At 42.5% G+C, this 26,064-nt stretch overlaps 1 pseudogene; it reads right to left on the bottom strand.

Annotated features, from left to right (window-relative positions):
- Positions 1-1,927: 1,927 nt before the first annotated feature.
- On the bottom strand, positions 1,928-24,516 carry LOC124973119 (WD repeat-containing protein 91-like; annotated as a pseudogene).
- Positions 24,517-26,064: the final 1,548 nt, after the last annotated feature.

The raw sequence follows: 26,064 nt of genomic DNA on the forward strand, positions 1-26,064 counted from the left end.
GGCTGTGAGATCAGCAGGCACTGGAGTCAACACCTGAAGCACTTGGGTTTTTAATTTTTTTTATTTTTAAATTGACAGATAAAATTGTATTTTTTTGAGTGTGAGCTACATGTAATGTTAATTAACTGAATTTAGTCAGTCCACATTGTATACATACTGTACTCCCAAACGTTGAGCTCCTAGGTATTTGAATATCACGCTAAGTGGGCTGAGTTTTGGCCCAAAACTTGTGTAGAAGCACTGGCAGGTACCTGAGGAGAGGGCAGGAGGAAACCAGATGGGGAAATGCACCTGCAGGGTCCTCAGCACAGGCCAAGGCACGTGGTCAGCACCTGGCAGATGGGCAGGTTCAGGACTGAGACTGGGCCTGCCTCAATGGTTTTCTTTTATTCAACCTTCACAAAAGATAACAGAACAGGGAACCTTGGGTCCTTGGGTGAAAATGAGCAGGGGTTTAAAGGAGAGATTGAGCTTCCAATGGGCTATGAGGATGAGCATTCTTCCTGGAAGGGGTGGGGGCAGGAGCACCAGGGATTTGAGTGTTGTGTTGCTGTATTCCTTAAAGCCATCTCGGCAAGTTATGGGGACCATATTGAGAGAAAGGATCTTAAGACAGGGACTTTGAGATGAGGAGAGGAAAAATTGAACTATGAACTCTCAGATGAAATTCAAGACCCTTTATACTGTCCCCCAGAATCCTGAGGTGAGACAGATCAGATGGCTGTTTCAGTGCCAAAGGTGGGGACATGGCAATGGAGAAGTCTTGGTTTTCTTCACTTTAGGGGTGGAAGTGGGTAAAACAGGACAAGTACTTACCATGAAGTCTCTGGTGTTTTTGGTAACCAAGCCACATTCATATGGGCCTTCCTACTTGCCCCTTAGTCCCAGCAGAAAGCAGTCATTCCAGCCCTGCCCCCAGAACTGGACTGGAGCCCAAAGAAGCTATAAAATGAATTTCTCAAGAAGTTGGTGGAAACAGGTCCCCCTACATATTTCACCCTGAGAAGCATGGGAGCCCAAGGTCCAGGCCCACCCATCCATGGTGGCTTCTGCACTTGCCCAGCCTCAGCAACCACAGTGACAGGATCTTCCTCTTCAAGGTGCCCAGGCTGGGGCATGGTCACCACTGGTCCAGGCTCAGCTCAGTCTCAGGTGGGCAGACTTGAAACCCAGGGGTCCTTCCAATAGCATGCTCAGGGAGTTGGCCCTCTTACCATTTGCCAGCACAGTGAAGGCAGCTGGAGGTGTTCAAATTCAAGGGCATCAAGTTGGAAGAATGAGATGAGCAACCAAATGAGGAGCTAGAAACAGCAACCACCAGATGGAGCTGGGCCACCAGCTATGGAGGCCTATGTACCTGCTCTCATCTGGAGAGTCTTCTGTAACAAAAGCCCCCATCTCTCAGGGAAGACAGAGACATTCTGGTCTCACCTTGAGCCCAGAGAAAACAGAAGAGCATGCTGTGGGTCCACAAAGCCCAGATGAATGGATGGTCAGTGAGGCAAGTAAGAGCTGGTGTGGGGAAACAAAGGCAGGGAAAAAGTGACACATGCATCCTAGAAAGAGACACCATGTGACTGCAAGGCATTCTTTAAAAAAAAAAAAAGAAAGAAAAATAAGCAATATATACAAAATACTGTCAATTTCTCCTGGCCATCACAGCAGCCATCACCATTTCTCCTTCCTGAACTCTCCTTCCACAGTCTGAGGATACCTTTACACAGACCACAACTTTGTTCTCTGGGACGAACATGCCACCTGCTCCCTGTGACTCCTGTTCTAGTCACTGTAGCTGGACAGTCCTAAGTCCCCTGGACTAACTTTGCCTGAAGCTCTGCTGCACTGGCAGGGACCTGGAAGTAGGGTGTCCTGTTCTCCCTCAGCCCTGGGACAATACTGCTCTGTGGTGTTGCTCAAGGCAGGTCCTTCAGATCTTATGGGCCAGGAGGGTGGTCAGCTTGATCTTGCCATCCATGGAGGCAATGAGGCAGGTCCCACAGTCCATGGCAGTGCTCCAATCCACAATGACCCCAGGGGCCTGGTGGCCACCCAGGCTCAAGCAGTTCTCCAGAAACTTCTCATTACCACCCAGCTATAAGAGGACAGGACAGAGAATGAACTGTCAGCAGACCTCACTCATGAACATGTCCATTTTATCCACTTTTTGTGGCCAAACTGCCTTGAGCCTGGGGCAGTCACCCAAACCCAAGAATGTGGCTCAGGCCACATACCCACCTTTCCAGAAAGTCCATTAACTTCCTGGACCATAAAATGTCTCACTTTCCTGACTATAGTTGGTCTATCTCATGTGGAAAAAAAGTCCCTGCAAAGCTCCTTAAAAATGCCAATTTCTCTGCTACCTTGAATATGCCATGGGCCAGTGCCTTTTGCACCCACCTGTGTTTTCTCACAGCATCATTTGTCACTAGCAGACATCTGCTCATGCATCTGCTTATTTACTTAATTTGACTTCCCATCAGGGGACAAAAGTCGAGGAGGACAGGTCTAGCTCTCTCCTGCAGCGAGGCCAGCCTATGGCATCCAGAACGGCCCTGGCACAGGAAGGCCTTGGATGGATGTATAAATGCAGCTCTCCTCCATCCCACAAGCACCACTCTCCAGCAGTCAGGCAGATGTGTGAAGGTCAGCTACTAACAGAACAGGAAACTGGAGCAGCTGAAGTACTCATCATTGCTGGACAGAGAAGAGGCATGAAGTGTTTGGCCATCATGGAGAAAGCATTTGTAAAAGTGTCAATTAACTTACTTATAGACCATAAAACTGGGACCTGATATTCAGTAGAGTACTTAAGTAAGTGGAAGCCAGTATTGGTGTTTCAAAAATTTCACAGGGAAATCTTTCAACTAATTAATTGTTGAGTGAGTCTGAATACAAATCATCAAATTCATTTGGGCAAATAAAAAGGCTGCATGATCAAAAATAAAACTCGTACACATCCACACAGATTCCCACAGATCTACCCAATAATACTAGTAAAATGGAAGGTTCTTGCAATTTCATACACTTATACAAAGAAAGCACATGAAACATGGCAGCTCAGACTTGAGAATTAAAAGAAATGTGTAAGCTGAGGAACACATATGACATGAACAACTCATGTTGTTATAACACCCTCAAATTTGCCTCAAATATGTACTGTGATGTACTTCACCCATGGTCCTCCCATGAAATAAGAAGTCCATGCCTGTTTAAAGTAACTTCAGTAAACCACCCAGCTCATTTTGTGTGGGTGGCATGCTTCCCCTTTCAATACTCCCCAACTCTTCTTGCTACTCCTCAGTGTTTGCTATGATAGGTTATTCCCTAGGAATGGGGTTAGGAGGTCATATTCTTGTTAAGACAGGATGACAGATGCCTCACATTCTGTCCCATCCCACCTTCTCTATGAGCACGAAGGCCCAGGCCCAGCATGCAGCTAGAGAACTTCAGGTTCTGCCTTGTGTCCAGGGCTTCTTCACTGCCATACAGGGTGGGTCAGATGGCCATGATCCACTCGGCCAGGTCCAGACCTCCAGGAAAGTGCTCCCTTGCCCACCATGATTCCATCACCCAGTTACCTTGTAGATGACTCCCCTGTGGCAGAGCACATCAGCATATAATTGCCCTCTGAGTCAAAAGCAAAGAGTCGGCCTCTGGGGACTTGAACCTGCTTTTAGCCACTGTAACCAGACAGTACAAAGGGGCCCATGACATCAGAGGGGAGGCTGTACTCAGACACCTTCAGGCCACTCTTGTGGATATTCCACTGAATAAACTGCAAATAAAATACACAACCAGAGTGCTCTCTCAGTGGGGGCTGGCCCAGCACAAGCCTGGGTGGAAGCCCAGGGACCTTCCCAGAGTAAACTGCCTCCCTCCACCAACAGTTCTGATAGCTTCAAAAAACCCTTTCCAGTTACAGAGGCAGAAAAGGGGTGGGGATCCACAGGACACCCCAAAGTCCCATTTCTTTCTGATGCACAATTTTTCACAGGATGAAAATATAGAAAAACAGCAACCTCATGTCAAAGTCCAACCCTTCTCTTTCACTCTGGCCTGAGCCCAGGAGAGGAAAAGGGACAGCAGGTGGCTTTGCATGGATTTCTGGTCTCTCAAACAGGTACATGACTACTGTCATTATTATGAGAATTTGAACCCAACTAGGAATAAAGCACAGGGGACAAATTCCAAATCTATTTCAGTTTCTCAGCAGTACAATCAATAGGACACTGCATGGTGAAGTTACAAAGCTATCTTTGTTTATTGTGGTGTGTATAATTCCCAAACCCATCCTATGAACAGGCTACTTGATGTGACCATTTCTTCACTGGGAATCCTAACAGATATATAGAAGTCAAACTGTATCTTAAAAATCCCTTCCTCTAGTTTTCAAATGAATAACTGAAGCTGGGGCACAGGAGTGCACATCTCAAGCCCTATCTACTAGGGAGGCTCACTTGAGCCCAGAAATTTGAGATCAGCCTGGGCAACACAGCAAAATCCTATCTCAAAAATAAAAAGAAGTCATCTTATAGTTACTGTTTTCAATGACAAACACAGGTAATTAGTATATAAAATTCCAAAGTCACAGGAAGGCATATGACAGATGAGTCTTTCTCCCACCTGTGCACACGCAGCTCCCTTTCCACCACTGTTGCTGTTCCTATTTCTTGTCATACCCTTCCACAAAGGGAAGGTACATGGGGCATTTCCTTATCATTTTTTCAGGGGGAGGGGTAGCTTCCTTTTAACTTCTTTGAACTCAGCTAAGGCCTGTTTGCCTCTGGGAAGCTGTCCCTAGTCCCTCAGCAAACTCCATGCATCCATGGCTGGTTACAAGGCCACCAATTACCAAGCTCACCAAATCATATCTTGGCTCCAAATATGGATCCATCTGGGTGAGCTGAGTTGCTTTGCTATGAGGAGGACACCTGTGGTACTACCTTTTCCACTCTATTCATCAAACCCCATGAAGAGCCCAGGAGATGGATTACTACCTATTTTACAGATGACAAAACTGAGGCAGAAAGAGGGCATGGCGATAGTGGATAGCATGCCAGACCCAAGGCCAGTCAGTCATGGTGTCCCAGCCCTCGCTGACCCTGAGGGTGCCTACCTTGTCATCCTCACTGATGCTGTACACGGCGTTCTTATCACAGCTGAACTCCACGGAGCAGACCTCACCACAGTGGGCCCTCCAGTTTATGGCACACTCGTACTGCTGCATGTCTGAGGATGTCAGATGCCATTACGACTGTGCACCTTGGAAGGCACCCTCCTGCAGCATGGGGGCCTCTCCCGTGATGCTTGGGGGGGCATAGCTATTCTGAGGACCACGGGGCTCCTAAACCCCATAGGGTAGCTACCCCTGCCCAGAGGTCCAGGCTGCCTCTGAGGTGCAGAAGAAGCTTCCACTGGGTCAAAAGTGAGGGTTAGGGATCCCAGCAGGAGGGGTGGCAGGTGGGGTCCTGGGCACCGGAGTCCTTTCTATAAGGCCTCTACGGTGTCCCCCCCAGGGGTCCCAGATATCCACTAAAGATAAGATCACCTTGACCCATCCCAGACCCTGGGGATGCTTCCCTGGGAACAGAGTAGAATGAGCCACCCACAGTTGAACAGGCAACAAAAGAGTCCTATATCCTGAACAGGCAATAGTTGGATCCAAGAGCTCCAAACTATCATTGAGTCCCAACTCCTCCCATGCCTGCTGACATTAACCACATGCAAGTGGATTGTGCTGAGTGTTCTATAAAAACTCCAATCGAGATTAAGCTTCATTGATTTGAAATCAGGGTTTTGTAACAGCATCTACTCCAGCTAGGTCATGTAAGGAGGGGACCAGGATCACCTTGAGCACACTTGCATACCAAATAGCCAGATGACACCATCAGCTGCTCCTGTGACCAGCATATTCCCATTGTGATTGAAGGCCGTACTGTTGATAGTAATGGGTTCTGGGTCCAGGGAGAACTGGAACTGTTAAAACCAAACAAAATCACAATTAGCAGACTATTCCAACTCAGACACAGACACAAGCACCCCACTGGATCCTCTGCCAGTTCCTCCCTTAAAAGACCTTCTTCTGGAAAAATTACCTGAGTGTTTGTCAAAGTGCTGGGCTGTGACCTCTTCTACTATTTTGAAAGGCAAAGTCACTGACCCATAAACATTCTGGTTTCCATACATGCTGGTTCACTTATAAAATGATCTATATCTTAGGAATATACACATCACTTGAGTGCCTTCTAGCTAAGTCTTATTGAGAGGTCAAATTGCCAGTAGGAAAGAACACTTCATTGACTGACTTTCATGACTGGCAGCCCTAAGTTAACAGAGGACCACCATGCAAAGGTCCTGCAGCTGCTCCATTCCCCCAATGTCTCCCCACAGCAACACTTAAAAATACAGGAGCTAACAAAACTACCTCATGGAACTTAGGCCTATCAGTTAATCCAATAATCAGCAGCACAATAGCTGGGGCTGGGTTGTAGCTCAGTGGTAGAGCACTTGCCTAGCACACGTGAGGCACTGAGTTCGATCCTCAGTATCACAGAAAAATAAAACAAATAAAAATAAAGGTATTGTGTCCACCTACAATTTAAAAAAAAAATTAAAAATAAAGGCTTCAGAATAGCTAAACTATGGAACCAAACTGGATGCCCTTCAACAGATGAATGGATAAAAAATTGTGGTGTATATATACCATGTAATATTACTCAGTCTTAAAGGAGAATGAAATTATGGCATTTGCTGGTAAATAGATGGAGTTGGAGAATATCATGCTAAGTGAAATAAGCCAACCCCATAAGCCAATCCCAAAAAACCAAAATGCTTTCTCTGATATTTGGATGCTAATTCATAATTGGGGGAGGGTGGGAGAGGGAAGAAGAGAGTTACTTTAGATTAGGTAGAGGGGACTGAAGGAAGAGGAGGGGATATAGAAATAGGAAGGATAGTAGAATGAATCAGATATTATTACCCTGTGAACATATATAACTATATGACTGGTGGGATTCTACATCATGTATAACTAGAAGAATGAGAACTCATACTCCATTGCATATCAAAGTGCATTCTACTGTCATGTATAAATAATAAAAAAAATAAAAATGAAAAAAAAACAATTAATGAAGATCAACATTCCAAATGACATGGAACTGAGGGGCCCTAAATTATCCTCCTGAGACTAAAACCACAAGACAGAATGCTATATGGTGTTATTGATATACATGTGCACAGTGCTGAACTAGCAAATAAAGACATCCTCTGATACCAGTAATGAGGGGAAGGCAAGACTCCCGAGGACAAGGGAACTCTGAAGCTGGCTTTCACTATGGGGCATCAATTAAACATATATGACCCTAGTTCTCACTTTGATTGCCATTAAGCACTCAGAAGTCCCAAGTGTAAGACCTGCCCAAGGTCAGGTTGGAAGAAATCTCTATACATGGCTGGGACTCAGAGCTTTATCGTCAGTGCAAGAATGAACTAATAAACCTACTTCACAAAACAGGATAAGAAAACTCACCTCTCTGCAAATCATAGCCACAAACTTGCCCTGATAGGGATTTATAATCCAAATTCATAAGTCCCTAAATAGTCTGTGAAAACTCAAACAGAGAATTTATTTTAAAGCTGTCAGGAGTTGGTAGGGTCCCCGGGAACCTGGCAGAAGTGAATGCATCTCCACTCCAGTTCTCAAATATTATCAAGAATAAAGGTCCCAGAAACATGAGACTACAGTTGGAATTCACAGGACAGAGGAAAATAAGGAAAAAGAGGTGAATGCCACAGCAACAGCAGAGAAGAATCAGGTCCACAGAGACCTCAGACATGGGGTTACCAGAGGTGTGACAAATCTGACAAAATAAAAGGAGGAATCCAAATAATGGGCAAGAATAGGAGACTCCAAGCATGACAAAGCAGGTTTTTAAAATGAAGCTGTGCTTCTAAAAATGAAACACAGAAACTGAAATTAGCATCCTAGTAGATTGGTTAACTAAAAGATCAGGCACAGCAAACTAGAGAGTGAGCAAACTGACAGAGCTGAGGGCATTCTCACCATGAATGCAGCAAGGGCAACAAAAGAGAAGTGCCAACACATCTGACCAGAGTTCCAGAAGGCAAGAGATAAGCAGAGATCTCTAAACCTGAAAAGCAAAGACTAAGAATTTTCCAGATTTAATGAAATCCTTGGATTCAGAAAAACCTAACAAACCCCAAGCACGGACTTAAGGAAAGAAGAAGAAAAAAAAAAAACGTTCAAATCTAAAAATCCACACTCAGATATCAGGTAAGATCTTAAAGGCAGCCCAAGAGAGAAGATAGCCAACAATGGAAGGCCTGTTCCACTCACAACAAACTTATCTTTCCACAAAGGAAGCCAGACAACCAAACCACAGAGTTAGGAGAATCAGTTCTCAAGTAGAATAAGAAGTTTGAGAAAAATACATATACTATGATTCCATTCATAAAAAGTTAGAAAACATACAGAACAAAGTCTGTGTTGTTTATGAATATATATATTAATATGATAAACTATTTTTTTTAAATGTAAGGCAAACAAAAATTTAAGAGTTTCTCTCTGGAAGCAGGAAAGGTGGAGACTGGGAAAGGGCAAAGAGTATTATTAATGTTCTACTTTTAAATTAGGCATTCATTTTATTGCCTTTCTTCTCAATAAACCATACACCTATGATTTCAATATTATTTTATATGTAAACAATATTTAATTAAAAATTTGAAAATCACAAGTGAACATAGGATTAAAAATCATGTTAACAGCTGGGCACAGTGGTGCCTGCCAGGAGGCTGAGGCAGGAGGACAACAAGTTCAAGGCTAGCCTCAGCAACTCAGCAAGAACCTGTCTTAAAATAAAAAATAAAAATAAAAAATAAAAGTGCTGGGAGTGTAGCTATGTAGTAAAAACTCACCTAGCATGTACAAGCCCCCAGGGTTAAGTCCCTAGCACTGCAGAAAAACAAAACAAAAAAATTACTTCTAAGTACTGAAACTATTTATTTTAATAAGAAACACCACTGCTTTCTAAGTAAATAAGTTCAACATCATTTCCCTCCCAAGGGCTCCTGTGACAGTGTGGGTACCTGTTAATGTTATGGGGTGCAACTTAAGAATAGACTGATCACCACTGAGAAGTCTGAATTTGAGAGTATTTATTAAGCTGGCCAGCTGACTGTCTCACACAATGCCCCAAAAAATGGCTATTGGGAGAACAGCCCCAGCCACAGGATTGTAGGGGTTTATACCAAAAATCACATCAATCATAAGTGTCTGTTGCTATGTTCAAAATTACAAACTAACATCATGAGATCATTGACAGAGGGGGAAGTGGGTCAAACTGACCCTTACCTAGGTACAAACTAAAGAATGGTTGCAAACATCCACACAATTACCTTTTGCATGGTACATTGGCTACTACTTAGGAGTTGCCATTGTACATTATTAAACATGTCACACTAAGTAACTAATGATGGGCACAGAGGCAGGGTGTTCCCATAGGAGAAATTATTTCCTACATAACATGGCGTCTCAGAGCAAAATGGAGTCTGTTTAGTCATTTCCCTTAGAGTCTGGCCTATAACATTCTCACAGAGCCAGATCTGCCAGCCCATCACATTAATATTCTGGGGTGGTGTGTAGAGGGCTGTCTTGGACAACATGGCACCTGGTAGTGAGCCAAAGGGTGATGACTGTCTGTCTTGGACAAGATGGTGCCTGGCAGTGAGCCAAGGAGTGCTGACTGCAAAATGAGAGAGTACCTAAAGGTTGTTTGCTGTTACTAGTTCCTTGGAGACTTATGACGTGTTACCGCCAGGCTCAAGGATTGACTATCTAAAATCATGACTCACATGGACAGCTCGTGATTAATATAGTGTTATGCTGGCATTTCCCTTCATGCTCTCCTGCATGAGAGAAAACTTGGCTATAATTGGCTTATAAGCTAGGAGCGGGGGAGAGGGGAGGAGAGGCAGGGAGAGAGAAAGAAGAAGAAAAAGGCAGGAGACAGAGAAACAGGGAGGATGCAATAAATCTCATAAAACTAAAGAATAGTGGTGTCTCCTTTCTCCGCTCTAGTTCCACTGGACAGAAAAAGTGGTGGCACATATGGGGAGCTTTCTTTCTCCTTCTACGTCCTCCCAGGTAAGTAAATTAAGGTAAGCTACAGAAAAACTGTGGGGTAACCTCCTGGAAATCTCTGGCCAGAGTGTACAAGAAGGAGGTCATATAAACCTGGTAAAGGGAGGCCACATAACCCCGGTAAAGTGAGGTCACATAACCCTGGTAAAGGAGGTCACATAACTCCAGAATGGGGTCACAGTGTCAAAAAATCAAATGATAAGAATCATACAAGATGTGCTTAAGGCTAATGGGACTGCCATAAAATGTTCTACTGTAACAGCATATGTAACCACACTGGCCAAGGTTGGTCCTTGGTTTTTGGAAGAGGGAGTCCTAAATATTCCACAATGGGAGCATCATAAAAGGATCTTATCAAAGCATAAAAGCAATCCCCATTACCTAGAGGTACTTTTCCCATGTGGCAGTTCATTAAGGAATGTCTAACATCTGAGAAAGGCAGAATAAAAACTTTAGTAGAAGAAGGAAATATGTGTCTGGAAGAGATAAAGGAACAACTAAGTGTAACTTCGAAAAAGAGGAAGAAGAGGAGGAGAGGCTTACTGGGGAGGAATTAGAAAGAGCATCAGGGACACGGTCACCCCCACCAGTTATGTCAGGAAGGAACACCAATCCCTTCCTGGAGGCAGCATCTTCCCCCCAAGCAGCCTCCCCCCTATATCCCCCAAGGTACCCTTGGGAGGAGTTAACTCATGCTATAAATCAGATGGGTTTTTCACCACAGGGAGAAGAAACCCCCATTAAGGAAATCTCAGCAGTCCCACAATTCTTCCCTGTGCTAGAGGACCAAAATAGGCAAAGGTTCCACCAACCTCTAGATTTCAAAACAGTAAAAAATTTTAAGGAAACAGAAGGTACATATGGTCCTCAGACCCCATTTAAAATTAGTATGTTGGAATCAGTATTGGGACTAAATCTAGGGCTAGAAGACTGGAAAAGGACTAGGCAAAAATTTACAAGGTGTTATCTGCCCCATTCAAGCTGAAGGACAAACAGGGACGAAGGGGCTGGGTTTTCCGGAGGGGCCACTGAACCATTAAAGATAACATGGAAATCCAATAATCCTATCTGGGTCCCCCAGTGGCCCATTTCTAAAGGAAAAATTGAGGTGGCCCAGGAAATAGTCAACAATTAAAGGAAAACCATATCATTCCTTCCGCTTCCCCTTGGAATATACTCATTTTTGTCATAAAAAAGAAGTCTGGAAAATGGCGACTCTTGCAAGATCTGAGAGCCATAAATTCGCTGTTGCTGCAGCAGCTGCTGCGGCTACTGCCACTGCTGCTGGACTTGCCCTAGGAACTGCTCTTCCTACTGCTCACATGCTCAACAACCTGTCACAAGCCACTGCCAAAGCATTGACAGCCCAGGAAAACATCAATGCACATCTCGCCATGGGAATCCTGATTCTAAACCAAAGAGTGGACTTACTACAAGAATAAGTGAACATGTTAACTGTTACCACACAGATGGTCTGTCTAGTACATTCCCAAGCATTATGTGTTACCCCTATACTCTATTCTAATATTACTGCTGCTGCAAATCTGTCCAAACAGTTTGGAAGCATGCTTAGTGGGACATGGACTAAAGTGTTTACTAATTTGACTACCCTATTAAGAAATTCTATATTTGTGGTAAATAGTACTCAGGTCAAGGTCCCGGGTATGCCAGAAGCCATTAGTTTTTTACAATCAGCATTACAATTTGGAAAATAATGGATGGTAAATTTTGCTATGATGGGATTGTTGTTCTTGCTTTTATTATTTCTACTCAGATATCTGTTGTCTCTGAGGAGACATCAAAGACAGCAAGCCTTAGTGGTATGGCAAGTCCTTATGGCCATGGACCAAGGCTCTGATCCACAGATTTGGCTCTCCCACTTACAGGGCTGGTAGTCAAAGATGGGTAAGCACAGGGTGGACTTTATACCAACCTAAGACAGGGATCAAAGCATGCCAACAGCTCTTTGACTCCCAATGACAGGTAAGGATAAAGTCTGACTCTGGCAGGTAAGACAGGCATAGTCGCTATCTTTTCCTTTTAATAAAAATAAAGGGGGAGCTGTTGAGGGCCCTCTTGGACAAGTCGGTGCCTGGCAGTGAGCCAAAGGACACTGGCTGGCTGTCTTGGACAAGATGGTGCCTGGCAGTGAGCCGAGGGGCACTGGCAGCAAAATGAGGGAGTACCTAAATGTTGTTTGCTGTTACTAGTTCTTTGGAGACTTATGACGTGTTAACACCAGGCTCAAGGATTGGCTATCTAAAATCATGCCTCACATGGACAGCTCGTGATTTATATAGTGTTATGCAGGCATTTCTATTCATGCTCTCCTGCATGAGAGAAAACTTGGCTTAATTGGCTGATAAGCTAGGAGCGAGGGAGAGAGGAGGAGAGGCAGGGAGAGAGAAAGAAGAAGAAAAAGGCAGGAGACAGAGAAACAGGGAGGATGCAATAAATCTCATAAAACTAAAGATTAGTGGTGTCTCCTTTCTCTGCACTGGTTCTGCTGGATGGAACAGTGGTGGGCAGGTCCCTGCCTCCAGGGAGGTAGGCCAGTACCAGTACCTAGGAGCTGGCTCAGCCTGGCTGTCAGCCATCACTTCTTGGGAGCATGTACCTGCCCTCACTGCTGCCAGCTGCTACTGTAATTCTTACACAGTTCTAACAGGAAGTCAGAAATAGGAATCCTCTCCTAAAATATAAGTCACAAGGTCCTCTAGTTGGTTTTGGGTGACTTCTGAATCTATGGCACAATTCTGAATAACTTCAGTCACTAATGATCTGTCCAGAGTAACTTAATTTGCAACACTTAAAACTTAGATATTTTCTCACAAATCAACAATCTGAGGAGACTAAAGCAAAGAGGGGGGCAGAGCCTCACCAGCACCACAGGGGGTGCAGGCAGGGTGCCTCCACCTGGTGTGCCCAGCACGGTGGGGGGGGAGGGGGGAGTGTGGGGGAGGGGGCAGACCCACCCCATGGCAGGTCCGTACCTGCTGCTTTATGCTCTTCATGTCCCACAGTAGCAGCTTGCCTGGAACCTGGTTCATGCCCTTGCTGCCAATGTCTGGTGCCAAGGAGTCCACCTGGGAATTGAGACACAGCTGCAGCTGAACAGATGAAAGAGGTCCCGTTGGGCCTGCACATGAGAGACAGAATTCTGCAATACATGTGGGCCAGGTCAGATGATTGCCTTCCCAAGAGGGAGGACAAGCCTCCGCTCTGAGCCCAATCCTGTTCCAGGAGGTGGGACACTGGTCTCAGGAAACACCTGGCCCCCCAGAGCATGTGCCAGCAAGCCGTGGCCTTGACAGTGAGGAGCAAGGGGCCTCTGGCTCACCTGAACATATCGTCATTGATGTTGATCTCACAGAGATTCTTCTTGGCTTCTGTGTCATAAAGATGTGTGGTTCCCACACCACTGTCCAGCAAGAGCTGGAATGAGAAGGTGGGGGTTTGAAGGAGTATGGGAGTCAGGGAAGACTGCCAGAGGGGACCAGGCCCACTCCTGTGAGGTGATGGGCTACACAGAATGAGACCCTCCTGCACTTATCCAGGCAATTGGGGGAATTCTGCCTACAATGGACCACACTTAAAAATTACAAATTAAGATGACAAAGCCAAACTTGAACAAAAGCAAATTCATAAAGGTTATCTGATATGGTTTGAATATAGTCTGACTGTGTCTTTGGAGTGCTCATGTGTTAGGGACTTGGTCCCCAGTATGGCAATGTGAGGGGTGGTATGACTTTTAAGAGGTGAGGTTTAGAGGAAATTGATTAGTTCACTGGGTCAGTGAGTTAGATCTGCCTTTGCAGAGTTGCTATAAAGAGAAGGCGTGACTCCTGAACCAGACTGAGCTTTCTGTCTTCCCATGTAATTTCTTCCTCTGGCACACCCTCCTACAACTAATGCCATCTGTCATGTTGTGAGGCAGTCAAGAGGGCCCTGACCTGAGTAGAGCAGATGCAGTCACCTTTACAAAGGATCCAGCTTGGGTGGGGGTGGGGGTTTTTATAGCACCAGAAAACAGACTGATGCAGCATCTGCGGAATGGGAGAGATGTGTCTCCTAAGACACGCCTGGAAAGATTCTGTCTGCTTACACAGGACCCCTGATCTTCTTTTTTTTCTTCTTTTCTTTTTTTTATTGTAAACAAATGAGATACATGTTGTTTCTCTGTTTGTACATGGCGTAAAGGCATACCATTTGTGAAATCATAAATTTACATAGGGTAATATTGTTTGATTCATACTGTTATTTTTCCCTTCCCCTATCCCTCCCACCCCTCTTTTCCCTCTACACAGTCCTTCCATCCTCCATTCTTGCCCCCCTTCCTACCCTAACTCTAACCCTAATACTAACCCCTCCCATCCCCCATTATGTGTCATCATCCACTTATTAGCGATATCATTCGTCCTTTGGTTTTTGAGATTGGCTTATCTCACTTAGCATGATATTCTCCAATTTCATCCATTTGCCTGCAAATGCCATAATTTTATCATTCTTTATGGCTGAGTAATATTCCATTGTATATATATATCACAGTTTCTTTATCCATTCATCAATTGAAGGACATCTAGGTTGGTTACACAATCTGGCTATTGTGAACTGAGCAGCTATGAACATTGATGTGGCTGTATCTCTGTAATATGCTGATTTTAAGTCCTTTGGGTATAGGACAAGGAGTGGGATAGCTGGGTCAAATGGTGGTTCCATTCCAAGTTTTCTAAGGAATCTCCACACTGCTTTCCAGAGTGGCTGCACTAATTTGCAGACCCACCAGCAATGTATCAGTGTACCTTTCTCCCCACATCCTCGCCAACACCTGTTGTTGCTTGTATTCTTGATAATCGCCATTCTAATTGGGGTGACATGGAATCTTAGGGTGGTTTTGATTTGCATTTCTCTTATTACTAGAGATGTTGAACATTTTTCCATATGTTTGTTGATTGCTTGTAGATCTTCTTCTGTGAAGTGTCTATTCATTTCCTTAGCCCATTTGTCGAATGGATTATTTGCATTCTTGGTGTAGAATTTTTTGAGTTCTTTATAGATTCTGGAGATTAGTGCTCTATCTGAAGTATGATTGGCAAAGATTTTCTCCCACTCTGTAGGCTCTTTCTTCGCATTGCTGATAGTTTCCTTTGCTGAGAGAAAGCTTTTTAGTTTGAATCTATCCCAGTTATTGATTCTTGCTTTTATTTCTTGTGCTATGGGAGTCCTGTTGAAGAAGTCTGGTCCTAAGCCGACATGTTAAAGATTGGGACCTACTTTTTCTTGTATAAGATGCACAGTCTCTGGTCTGATTCCGAGGTCCTTAATCCATTTTGAGTTTATTTTTGTGCATGGTGAGAGATGTGGGTTTAGTTTCATTCTGTTGCATATGGATTTCCAATTCTCCCAGTACCATTTGTTGAAGAGTCTATCTTTTCTCCATTGCATATTTTTGGCCCCTTTGTCTAGTATGAGAAAATTGTATTTATTTGGGTTTGTGTCCATGTCCTCTATTCTGTACCATTGATCCACCTTTCTATTTTGATACCAATACCATGCCATTTCTGTTTCTATTGCTTTGTAGTAGAGTTGAAGATCTGGTATTGCAATACCCCCTGCTTTGCTCTTTCTACTGAGGATTGCTTTAGCTATTCTGTGTTTTTTATTCTTCCAGATGAATTTCATAATTGCTTGCTCTATTTCTGTAAGGTACATCATTGGGATTTTAATTGGAATTGCATTGAATCAGTATAGCACTTTTGGTAGTATGGCCATTTTGACAATATTAATTCTTCCTATCCAAGAACATGGGAGATCTTTCCATCTTCAATGGTTTTCTTTAATTTCTTTCTTTAGTTTCTTTTTTCTGTAGTTCTCATTGTAGAGGTCTTTCACCTCTTTGTGAGATTGATTCCCAAGTATTTTATTTTTTTTTTGATGCTACTGTGAATGGCGTAGTTTTCCTAATTTCTCTTTCTGAAGATTCATCACTTATATATAAAAATGCCTTAGATTCATGTGCATTGATCTTATATCCTACTACTTTACTGAATTCACTTATGAGTTCTAAAAGTTTTCTAATGGAATTTCCTGGTTCCTCTAAGTATATAATCATATCATCAGCAAACAGGGAGAGTTTGAGTTCTTCTTTTCCTATTCATATCTCTTTAATTTCTTTGGTCTGTCTAATTGCTCTGGCTAGAGTTTCAAGGACAATATTGAAAAGAAGTGGTGAAAGAAGGCATCCCTGCCTTGTTTCAGTTTTTAGGAGGAATGCTTTCAGTTTTTCACCATTTAGAATGATATTAGCCATGGGCTTAGCATAGATTGCCTTTACAATGTTAAGGAATGTTCCCACTATCCCTATTTTTTCTAGTGTTTTCAGCATGAAGGGATGTTGTATTTTACCAAATGCTTTCTGGGCATGTATCGAAATAATCATGTGATTCTTGACTTTAAGTCTATTGATATGGTGAATTACATTTATTGATTTCCTGATGTTGAACCAACCTTGCATCCCTGGGATGAAACCCACTTGATCATGGTGCACTATCATTTTATATGTTTTTGTATGCAATTTGCTAAAATTTTGTTGAGAATTTTTGCGTCGATGTTCATTAAGGATATTGGTCTGAAATTTTCTTTCCTCAATGTGTCTCTGTCTGGTTTAGGTATCAGGGTAATATTGGCTTCATAGAATGAGTTTGGGAGGGTTCCCTCCTCTTCTATTTTATGGAATACTTTGAGAAGTATTTGAATGAGCTCTTCTTTAAAGGTTTTGTAGAACTCGGCTGAGAACCCACCTGGCCCTGGACTTTTCTTTGTTGGTAGGCTTTTGATGACTTCTTCTATTTCATTACTTGAAATTGGTCTATTTAAATTGTGTATGTTCTCCTCGTTCAGTTTAGGCAATTCATATGTCTCTAGAAACCTGTTGATGTCTTTTAAATTTTCTATTCTGTTGGAGTATAGATTTTCAAAATAGCTTCTAATTATGTTTTTTATTTCAGTCGTGTTTGTTGTGATATTTCCTTGTCCATTCTGAATTTTAGTGATTTGGGTTTTCTCTCATCTTCTCTTTGTTAGTGTGGATAAAGGTTTATCAAATTTGTTGATATTTTCAAAGAACATACTATTTATTTTTTCAATTTTTTGTATTGTTTCTTTTGTTTCAATTTTGTTGATTTCAGGTCTGAGTTTAACTATTCCCTGTCATCTACTACTTTTGGTGTAGGTCTGTTCTTCTTTTTCTAGGGCTTTGAACTGTAGTGTTAGGTCGTTTATTTATTGAGTTTTACTTCTTTTATTGAATGCGCTCCATGAAATTAATTTTCCTCTAAGTACTACTTTCATAGTGTCCCAGAGATTTTGATATGATGTTTCTTTGTTCTCATTTACCTCTAAGAATTTTTTAATTTCCTTCTTAATATCTTCTGTTATCCATTCATCATATAATAGCATATTGTTTAATCTCCAGGTGTTAGAGTAGTTTCTGTTTTTACGCTTTCATTTATTTCTAACTTCAATCCATTATGGTCTGATAGAATACAAGGTAGTGTCTCTATCTTCTTGTATTTTCTAACATTTGCTTTGTGGCATAATATATGGTCTCTTTTAGAGAAGGATCCATGTGCTGCTGAGAAGATAGTGTATTCGCTCTTGGTTGGATGGTATATCTAAAAATGTCTGTTACGTCTAAATTATTGATTGTGTTATTGAGATCTATGGTTTCTTTGTTCAATTTTTGTTTGGACGATCTGTCCAGTGGTGAGAGAGGCATGTTAAAATGACCAAGTATTATTGTGTTATGGTCTACTTGGTTTCTATAACTGAGAAGGATTTGTTTGACATACATGGATGAGACATTGTTTGGGGCATAGGTGTTTATGATTGTTATATCTTGATGATTTATGCTTCCCTTAAGCAGTATGAAATGTCCTTCTTTTTACCTTCTGACTAACTTTGGCTTGAAACCCACATTATCTGAAATGAGGATGGATACTCCAGCTTTTTTGCTGAGTCCATGTGCATGGTATGTTTTTCCCCATCCTTTCACCTTTAGTCTATGGGTATCTCTTTCTATGAGGTGAGTCTCTTGCAGGCAACATATTGTTGGATCTTTCTTTTCAATCCAATCTGCCAGTGTATGTCTTTTGATTTATGAATTCAGGCCATTAACATTCAGGGCTATTATTGAGATATGATTTGTATTCCCAGTCATTTGGTTCATTTTTTAAATTTCATTTATTTATTTATTTTTTGGACACAACTTGGTTCCTCCTTTATTTGACAGTCCTTTAGGATAATTCCTCCCTTTGCTTATTTGCTTCTTGTTTTTTATCTCTTACTCATGGAATATTTGACTGAGAATGTTCTGTAATGTTGGCTTACTTTTTGTGTATTCTTTTAGCTTTTGTTTATCATGGAATGATTTTATTTCATCGTCAAATTTGAAGGTAAGTTTTGCTGGGAATAAGATTCTTGGTTGGCATCCATTTTCTTTCACAGCTTGAAAAATGTTGTTCCAGGCCCTTCTAGCTTTTAGGGTCTGGATTGAAAAATCTGCTGATATTCTTATTGGTTTCCCCCTGAATGTAATTTGGTTCTTTTCTCTCACAGCCTTTAAAATTCTGTCTTTATTTTGTATGTTATGTATTTTCATTATAATGTGCCTTGGTGTGGGTCTGTTGTAATTTTGTGTATTTGGAGTCCTATAAGCCTCTTGAACTTGATTTTCCATTTCATTCTTCAGATTTGGGAAATTTTCTGATATTATTTTCTAGAATAGATTTTTCATTCCTTTGGTTTGTTTCTCTAAGCCTTCCTCAATCCCAATAATTCTCAAATTTGGCCTTTTCATGATATCCCATAGTTCTTGAAGATTCTGTTCATGATTTCTTACCATCTTCTCTGTTTGTTCAACTTTGTTTTCAAAGTTAAATATTTTGTCTTCATTATCTGAGGTTCTGTCTTGCAGGTGTTCTGTCCTATTGGTTATGCTTTCTATGGAGTTCTTAATTTGGTTTATTGTTTCCTTCATTTCAAGGATTTCTGTTTTGTTTTTTTTTTCAATATCTCTAACTCTTTATTGAAATGATCTTTTGCTTTCTGTATTTGCTCTTTTAACTGTGGATTGGTGTGATCATTCAATGCCTGCATTTGCTCTTTCATTTCATCATTCAATGCCTGCATTTGCTCTTTCATCTCATCATTCAATGCCTGCATTTGCTCTTTCATCTCATCGTTTGCTTCCCTGATCATTTTAATTGTGTACATTCTGAACTCCCTTTCTGTCATTTCTTCTGCCATGCTGTTGTTGGATTTTATTGATGTAACATCTAGATTTGTTTGGGGCATTTTCTTCCCTTTTTTCTCATATTGTTCAGGAATCAGTGGATCCTTAAGATATTACAGATTTCCTGTATTGACTTACAATGTCCCTGAAGATTGCTAGTATATCCCCTCTCATCCTTCAGTAGCCTGAAGTCTTGGGGGAGGTTGATAATGCAGTGCTCCACAAGGAAGCTGCCTCTCTAGGGTTGGTGACCCTCAGGTGGTGTATATTCCCTGAGAGTGGGCAGAGGTGCCTCCACTTGTTGACCAATGGTCATCCAAAGGGGAAGTAGGCTGCAGGCTGAGGCAAGGCCTGTTTGTGCCTGTGTCTCTGGTTTTACCATCCTTGTGGGAAAACCTCACCCAGCAGGATAGACTCACCCAGTGGGGAGGTCTCACTGGTCAGTTCCCCTCCTAGAGGTTCCCCTCAATCTACAACTACTGCCTGGGCTGGGCTGTCTTCCTCTGCAATGTTCCCAGGGGCCTGGACCTACCTCCTGAGTCTGGGAGCCTCACCCTTCACAGATGATTCTCCTTAGGCTGCCTCTTCCTCAGAGAATCTGCCGGCAGTCCTGGAAACTTCACTCCACCCCTAGGCGTGTCTCTGTGGGGCTCTTGCACCAAGAAGCCGCCTAGGTCCTGGGACCCTGCTCTGCACCTAATCGCCTGGCTATGTGGACCCTCTTCTGAGCCGCCACCTGGAGCCCTGTACAATATCTCTGAGACCCAGAGACCCACCACACACCTCCTCCTCCGGCAGCCGCCCAGTTTCCGACACAGTCACTAGGAGTCCAAGCAACTCACTTCGCGTCTCCTCCTCCCTCCAAAAGCCTGTAGCCCTAGGCAGTCACTCTGAGTCCAAGTGACCCGCCCTGATCCTCCTCCTCTTCAGGTTAGCCCCCCAGGTGTTCAGGAATGGTGGCTCGGAGACCAAGCGACCCACCGCGCCCCAACTCCAGGCAGGCCACCAGTGTTCAGGAGTGGTCGCTTTGAGTCCAAACAACTCACCACTCACCTCCTCCTCTGGCAACCGCCTGTAGCTCTGTTGCAGTCACTCCTAGACCAAGTGACCCGCTGTGCTCCTCCTCTTCCTCTGGGCAACCCCCCAGTGTTCAGAAGTGATTGCTCTGAGTCCAAACAGCTCGCCAAGCAGCTCCTCCTCAGGCAGCCACCCAGAGCTCCAGTGGTTGCTCCGAGTCCAAGTGCTGTGCTGAGCAGCCACCTCTACCATGTTCCCAGTGGTCCGTGTTTACCGCTCCAGAGGGGGGAGGGGTGTCTCGACGGGCAACTCTACTTCACAAAGTTTCCTGCATTCTGGGGCTACCACCCCATCCAGGACACCTCCCCAACAGGAGAGACTCACCTGGCAGCTTTGAGTTGGTCCCAAGTCTCTCACTATCTCCTCTTTTGAATCCTGCATCCTGGAGCAACATGAAATGCAGCTGCCTTCTAGTCCTGCCATCTTGAAACCTCCCTGATCTTCTTTTATCTGGTTGTAATCCCAGCTGTTCCAGTCCCTTCTCACTCCCAGTCCACAGGTCACCTCTCTTTGTACTGGCTCTGGCTGATCATCGGGTCTGGGTGACTTCCCATTTGCCTTTTTAGAGGGGAGCTCTGATTCTGTATCCAAAGACCTCCAGAGAAACATAAAAGTGGCTATCCTTGCCTTCATGAACATGTGACTTAGTTTCTGAAGAACTTCAATGATAATAACAAATACAATCAGAAAGCACCAGAAGCAGCCCAAATCTTAGGCTATCCCTAGAAATACCAGCTAGATTGTGAACTCAACATTCACTTAGCAAATGACTCAGGGAGAGCCCTGAGTTCCTAGGCCCATGAGAATAGTTCCTTCAGCTGTCAAAATTTACACAAACTCAGCACAGGCCTCTGACCCCTGCATAGTATGATCCCTGTGAAATGAATGAAAGAAAAATAGTAAACCAATTTTGTATTTAACTACAAACCTCATCTGAAATATTAATGTACAGAGAGAAAAATAAACTACTGCTCTTTGGAACCTTCTGTGGATGACACAATAATGAACACCATCCTCTCACCAGCACCAACTGCTGCCCTTGGGGCCTAGACAGGAAGGTTCTCCACAGCGGGAGGGGCATACTGGGAGTGTGGTTAAAAACAAGGAAGGTGGGAGAGGACAGGAAGCTGGATCATCTCCTGGGGCAGACCAGCATGCACAGGAGGAAGACTTCCATGTCCTCCAGGTTGCCTCATTTCAATTCTTAATCCAGTAATTTCTTGGCCACAGCAAACAGAAACCTGTCAGACCAGTCATGGATGTGAGGTCTCTGCATCCCCAGTGATGGAGAGGAGGAAGGGGATCTGGCTTGACTGCCTCAACTCAGCAGTGTGAAAATCCCTGGGGAATTGTTCAACTTGGACTGCAGAGCAGGTGCTGTTGGCCAAGTGTCACTCACCATCCTATCCTGTTTGGTGACCCATTCCAGAGAGATCAGCAGTGACTTGGAAATGGAAGATGCTTTGGTCTGCATGATGGGGTTGAAGGACAACAATTTTGATGGCCCTGTTTACGTCTAAGCTGGAGACCCTCCTCTCTGAGCAGTCCACTCTGAGCAAGAGTGAAAGGGTGATGTCAACCTCCTGGCCTCATTCTCTTCAAGAGCCCCAGAATGTCAGGGCTATCAAAACAAGAAGACCACCTCCACCCTGAAAATCATGCTCCTTGAGGGCTTTTCTTTCTTTTTTTTTTTTTTTTCTTTTTCTTTTGCCGTACTGGGGATCAAACTCGGGGCCTTGTGCTTGTGGGGCAAGCACTTATACCAGCTGAGCTATGTCCCCAGCCCAAGGGTTTTTCTTGAAAAGTCATGATTTTAGCCATATGGAAGTTAAAATGTATACTTGGTAAATATTTCCCTAAAAACACAAACATAAAGCAAATTATAACTGAAGAGACTTGGGGGCTAAAATGCAGAGTACTTTGTTCCTAGCCTCAGAGCAACATTATTAGAAAGGGTGGAAAGACTTACCACTGCAATGGCAGCTCTCAGAGGACCCCCAGAAGACAGTGGTTCAACACTCCTCCAATCCTGTGGGAGGAACACTGTCCTTCAAGAGCCATCTTCCTGCTGCCACACCTTCACATGCACTGCCTGAGAACCCAGGCTGCACAGCACTTCCTGGAGGCCCTGCCCCCTCACCTGCAGTGCATGATGGAAGAGTGGTGCTCCCCATACTCCTCCTGCCCCAGCACAATGAAGGGCTACTCTGGGCAGTTGCCTCCCTCGGGTCCTGCTTTGGACACCCATGTCAGGGGCTCCACTGGTTCCATGTGGAGATCTGGACAGGGCTCACTCTCAGGTTCACTGGCTTCCAGCTTCTTCTCTGAACACTGTGGTCAACAAGTGGGGATTCATCAGCTGGGAAGTGCTCTCCCACACTCAGGAGCACAAAAAGGGACTCAGTGGTCACATAGTCCAGAGGAAGTTCTGAGCTGTGGGGGTTGAGCTCAGTTTTCCCCAGGAAAATGGGGTTCCCACTCCCTAGACAGCCCCTTCCTGAAGACTTCACTCACCCCACAGGCCCTGCCAAGGTACAGGGACCCTTTTCATGGCTGACAGGACTCAGGACATAGATCTGCTTTGAAACAGGCCAGGTCAAGTATAATGAACCTTGTTTCATGAGAGCCTACTGTGTACTAGGCACTATGATGTATAGTTTTCTCCCATTTAACCACTCTAAAATCATGTAAGAGGCTGTTATTTGCTCCATTAACAGTAGTGGAAACTGAACAAGGTCACAGGCTGGCAAAAGGTAGAACTCAGATGTAGATCCAGAGTTATTCATAGATTCAATAATATTGAGTGTTCAATGTAGATTCATCAACAGTGACCAGTTGGGGAAGATTTGCCCATATTAACACATCAGTGTAGATTCATAGATATCAACCTATAGAGGCAGATTCATCAGTATCTGCCCAGCAGGGTAGATTCATTGATATCCACCCATCAGGTATATTCATTCATATCCACTTATTAGGTAGATTCATCAATATTGTCTCTTCAGGGTAGATTGGTCAGTATTGATTCAAAGGGGTAGATTTGTCAATATCAACTCTAAGGGGTAGATTTGTCCATTTTGATATGATGTGAGGGATTCACCAATATCAACCATCAGTGTAGATTCATTGATATTCACACTTAAGAGTAGATTCATTTATATGGATCCATGGGTGAGATTCATTGATATCTACCAGTTGGGGTAGATTTATTGATATAGACCCTTGGTGTAGATTCATCAATATTGATTCATCTAGATAGATTTGTTTCTATTGACCCAACTTGATAGATTCCTCAATGTTAACTTGAGTGGTTTGATTCATTGATATAAATTTGACTGCTTAGATTTGTCAAAATTGACTTGGCATAGATTCAGCAATAATGACACATTGGGGTAGATTCATCAATATTAATTCATCATGGTAGTTTCCTCAATATTGACCTCTTGGGGTAGTTTCATAGATATTGAGTCTTTAGAGTAGATTGGTTGATATAGACTCTACAGGGTAAAATTGTCAATATTGACCTATTAGGATAGATTGAAAAATATTGATGTTTAGAGTAGATTTGTTGATATCAACCTGTTACTTCAATTTGTCAGTGTAAACTCGATGGAAAAGATTCCTCGATATTCACTCATTGGCATATATTCAATGATTCCAATACATCAGGATAGATTTATCAATATTGATATGTCAATATCAATTCAACAATGTAGATTCATTGATGTAGACCCATTGGGATAGATCCTTCAATATCAACCCTTCTGAGTACATTCATTGATATTTACCCATTTTGATAGATTCATCAATATTGGCCCTTCAGTATAGATTTGTCAATAGTGAATGGTCAGAATAGATTTGTCTGTATCAACACATTGGGATAGATTCATCAATATTGGTTCTTCAGTGCATATTCATCAATATTGACTTGTCTCTGTAGTTTTGTCCATACTGATCCATTGGTTTAGATTCATTGATATTGACTTGATGAGGTAAATTCATCAATATCAACTGTAGGTGTTTTATTCATTGATATTGATGATTCTTTGATCCTTTGATATTGACCTGTCAGGGTAGATTGAACAATATTGACTCTTCAGTGTAGATTTGTCCATATCAATTCAGTGGGTTAGATTCATTGATATCAACTGGATGGCATAGATTCATTGACATTAACCCATAGGTGTTGACTCAACCATATCAACTTATTGGTGTAGATTCATTGATATTGAACTGTCAGTGTTAATTCACCAGATATTGAATTGTCAGTATCAATTAATAGATGTAGTTTCATCAGTATCAAACACATGGGATACATTCATCAATATTGACTCTGCCAGGCAGATTTTTTAATATCAACCTGTATGGTAGGTTTCCTGATATTGACTCTCTGTTGTAGATTTGCTGATGTTGAATCATTGATGTAGATTTTTTCATATCAACTCATCAGGATAGATTCATTGAAATTGACTCAACTGGGAATATCCATCAACATTGACTCATCAGTGTAGATTCTTTAGTAACGACCCATGGGTCTAGATTTGTCAATATTGACTCAAAAATGTACCTTCATTGATATAATCTTGAAGGTGTAGATTCATCATTATCTGCACATCAGGGTAGATTGATTGATGTTGATTTGTCAATATCAATTCTTCAATGTACATATGTCAATCTTGGTGGGGTAGATTTGTCAGTATCTTCTCACCTGTATACATATGTTGATGTCAACCCATCATTGTAGATTCATCAATTATGACTTTTTTGGTTACATTTCTTGATATCTACTTGCCAGTGTAGATTTGCTGGTATTAATCTGTTAAGGTATTTTTGTCCATATCAACTTTACAGGGTATGTTAGTTGATATCAACTTGTTGTAAATGTTCATTGATTTTAATGTTTTGATGTCAATTTATCAATATAGGTTTGTCAATATCAATTCAACAGTGTACATTTGCCAATATTAAGTGGTCATGGTAGATTCTTCAATATTCACAAGTCCATGTAGATTTGTCAATATCAACCCTTGAGGTAGATTTTATCAAGCAGTCATTGTGAATTCTCTGCTATTGACTGAACTGGGTAGAATCATTGATGTCAACTCATCTATGCAGATTCATGAATATCAACTTGTCAGTGTAAATTTATGAGTGTTGATTTGTTGAAATCAAATAATCATTGTAGATCCACTGGTATCAACTGGTATAGGTTGATTTATTGATATGGACCCATCCAAGTAGTTTCATTCATACTGACCCACTGGGATATATTTATCAATATTAACTTGTTGAAAACTATTTGACAATGTAGATTCATTGATATTAACTGATCTGGGTACATTAGTTAATATCAACCTCTCTGGGTATTCATTGATATCAGTTCATCTGTGTAGATTGTCAGTATTGACACATCAGGTTTGATTGTTTGATATCAGTTTGTCAATATCAATTCTTCATAATAGATTGGTTGATATCAACTCAACAGAGTAGATTTATCAATATCAAATTGCTGGTATAGATTCATCAATATTGACAT

Source organism: Sciurus carolinensis, assembly GCF_902686445.1.
Source record: "Sciurus carolinensis chromosome 14 unlocalized genomic scaffold, mSciCar1.2 SUPER_6_x, whole genome shotgun sequence".
Taxonomy (NCBI): domain Eukaryota; kingdom Metazoa; phylum Chordata; class Mammalia; order Rodentia; family Sciuridae; genus Sciurus; species Sciurus carolinensis.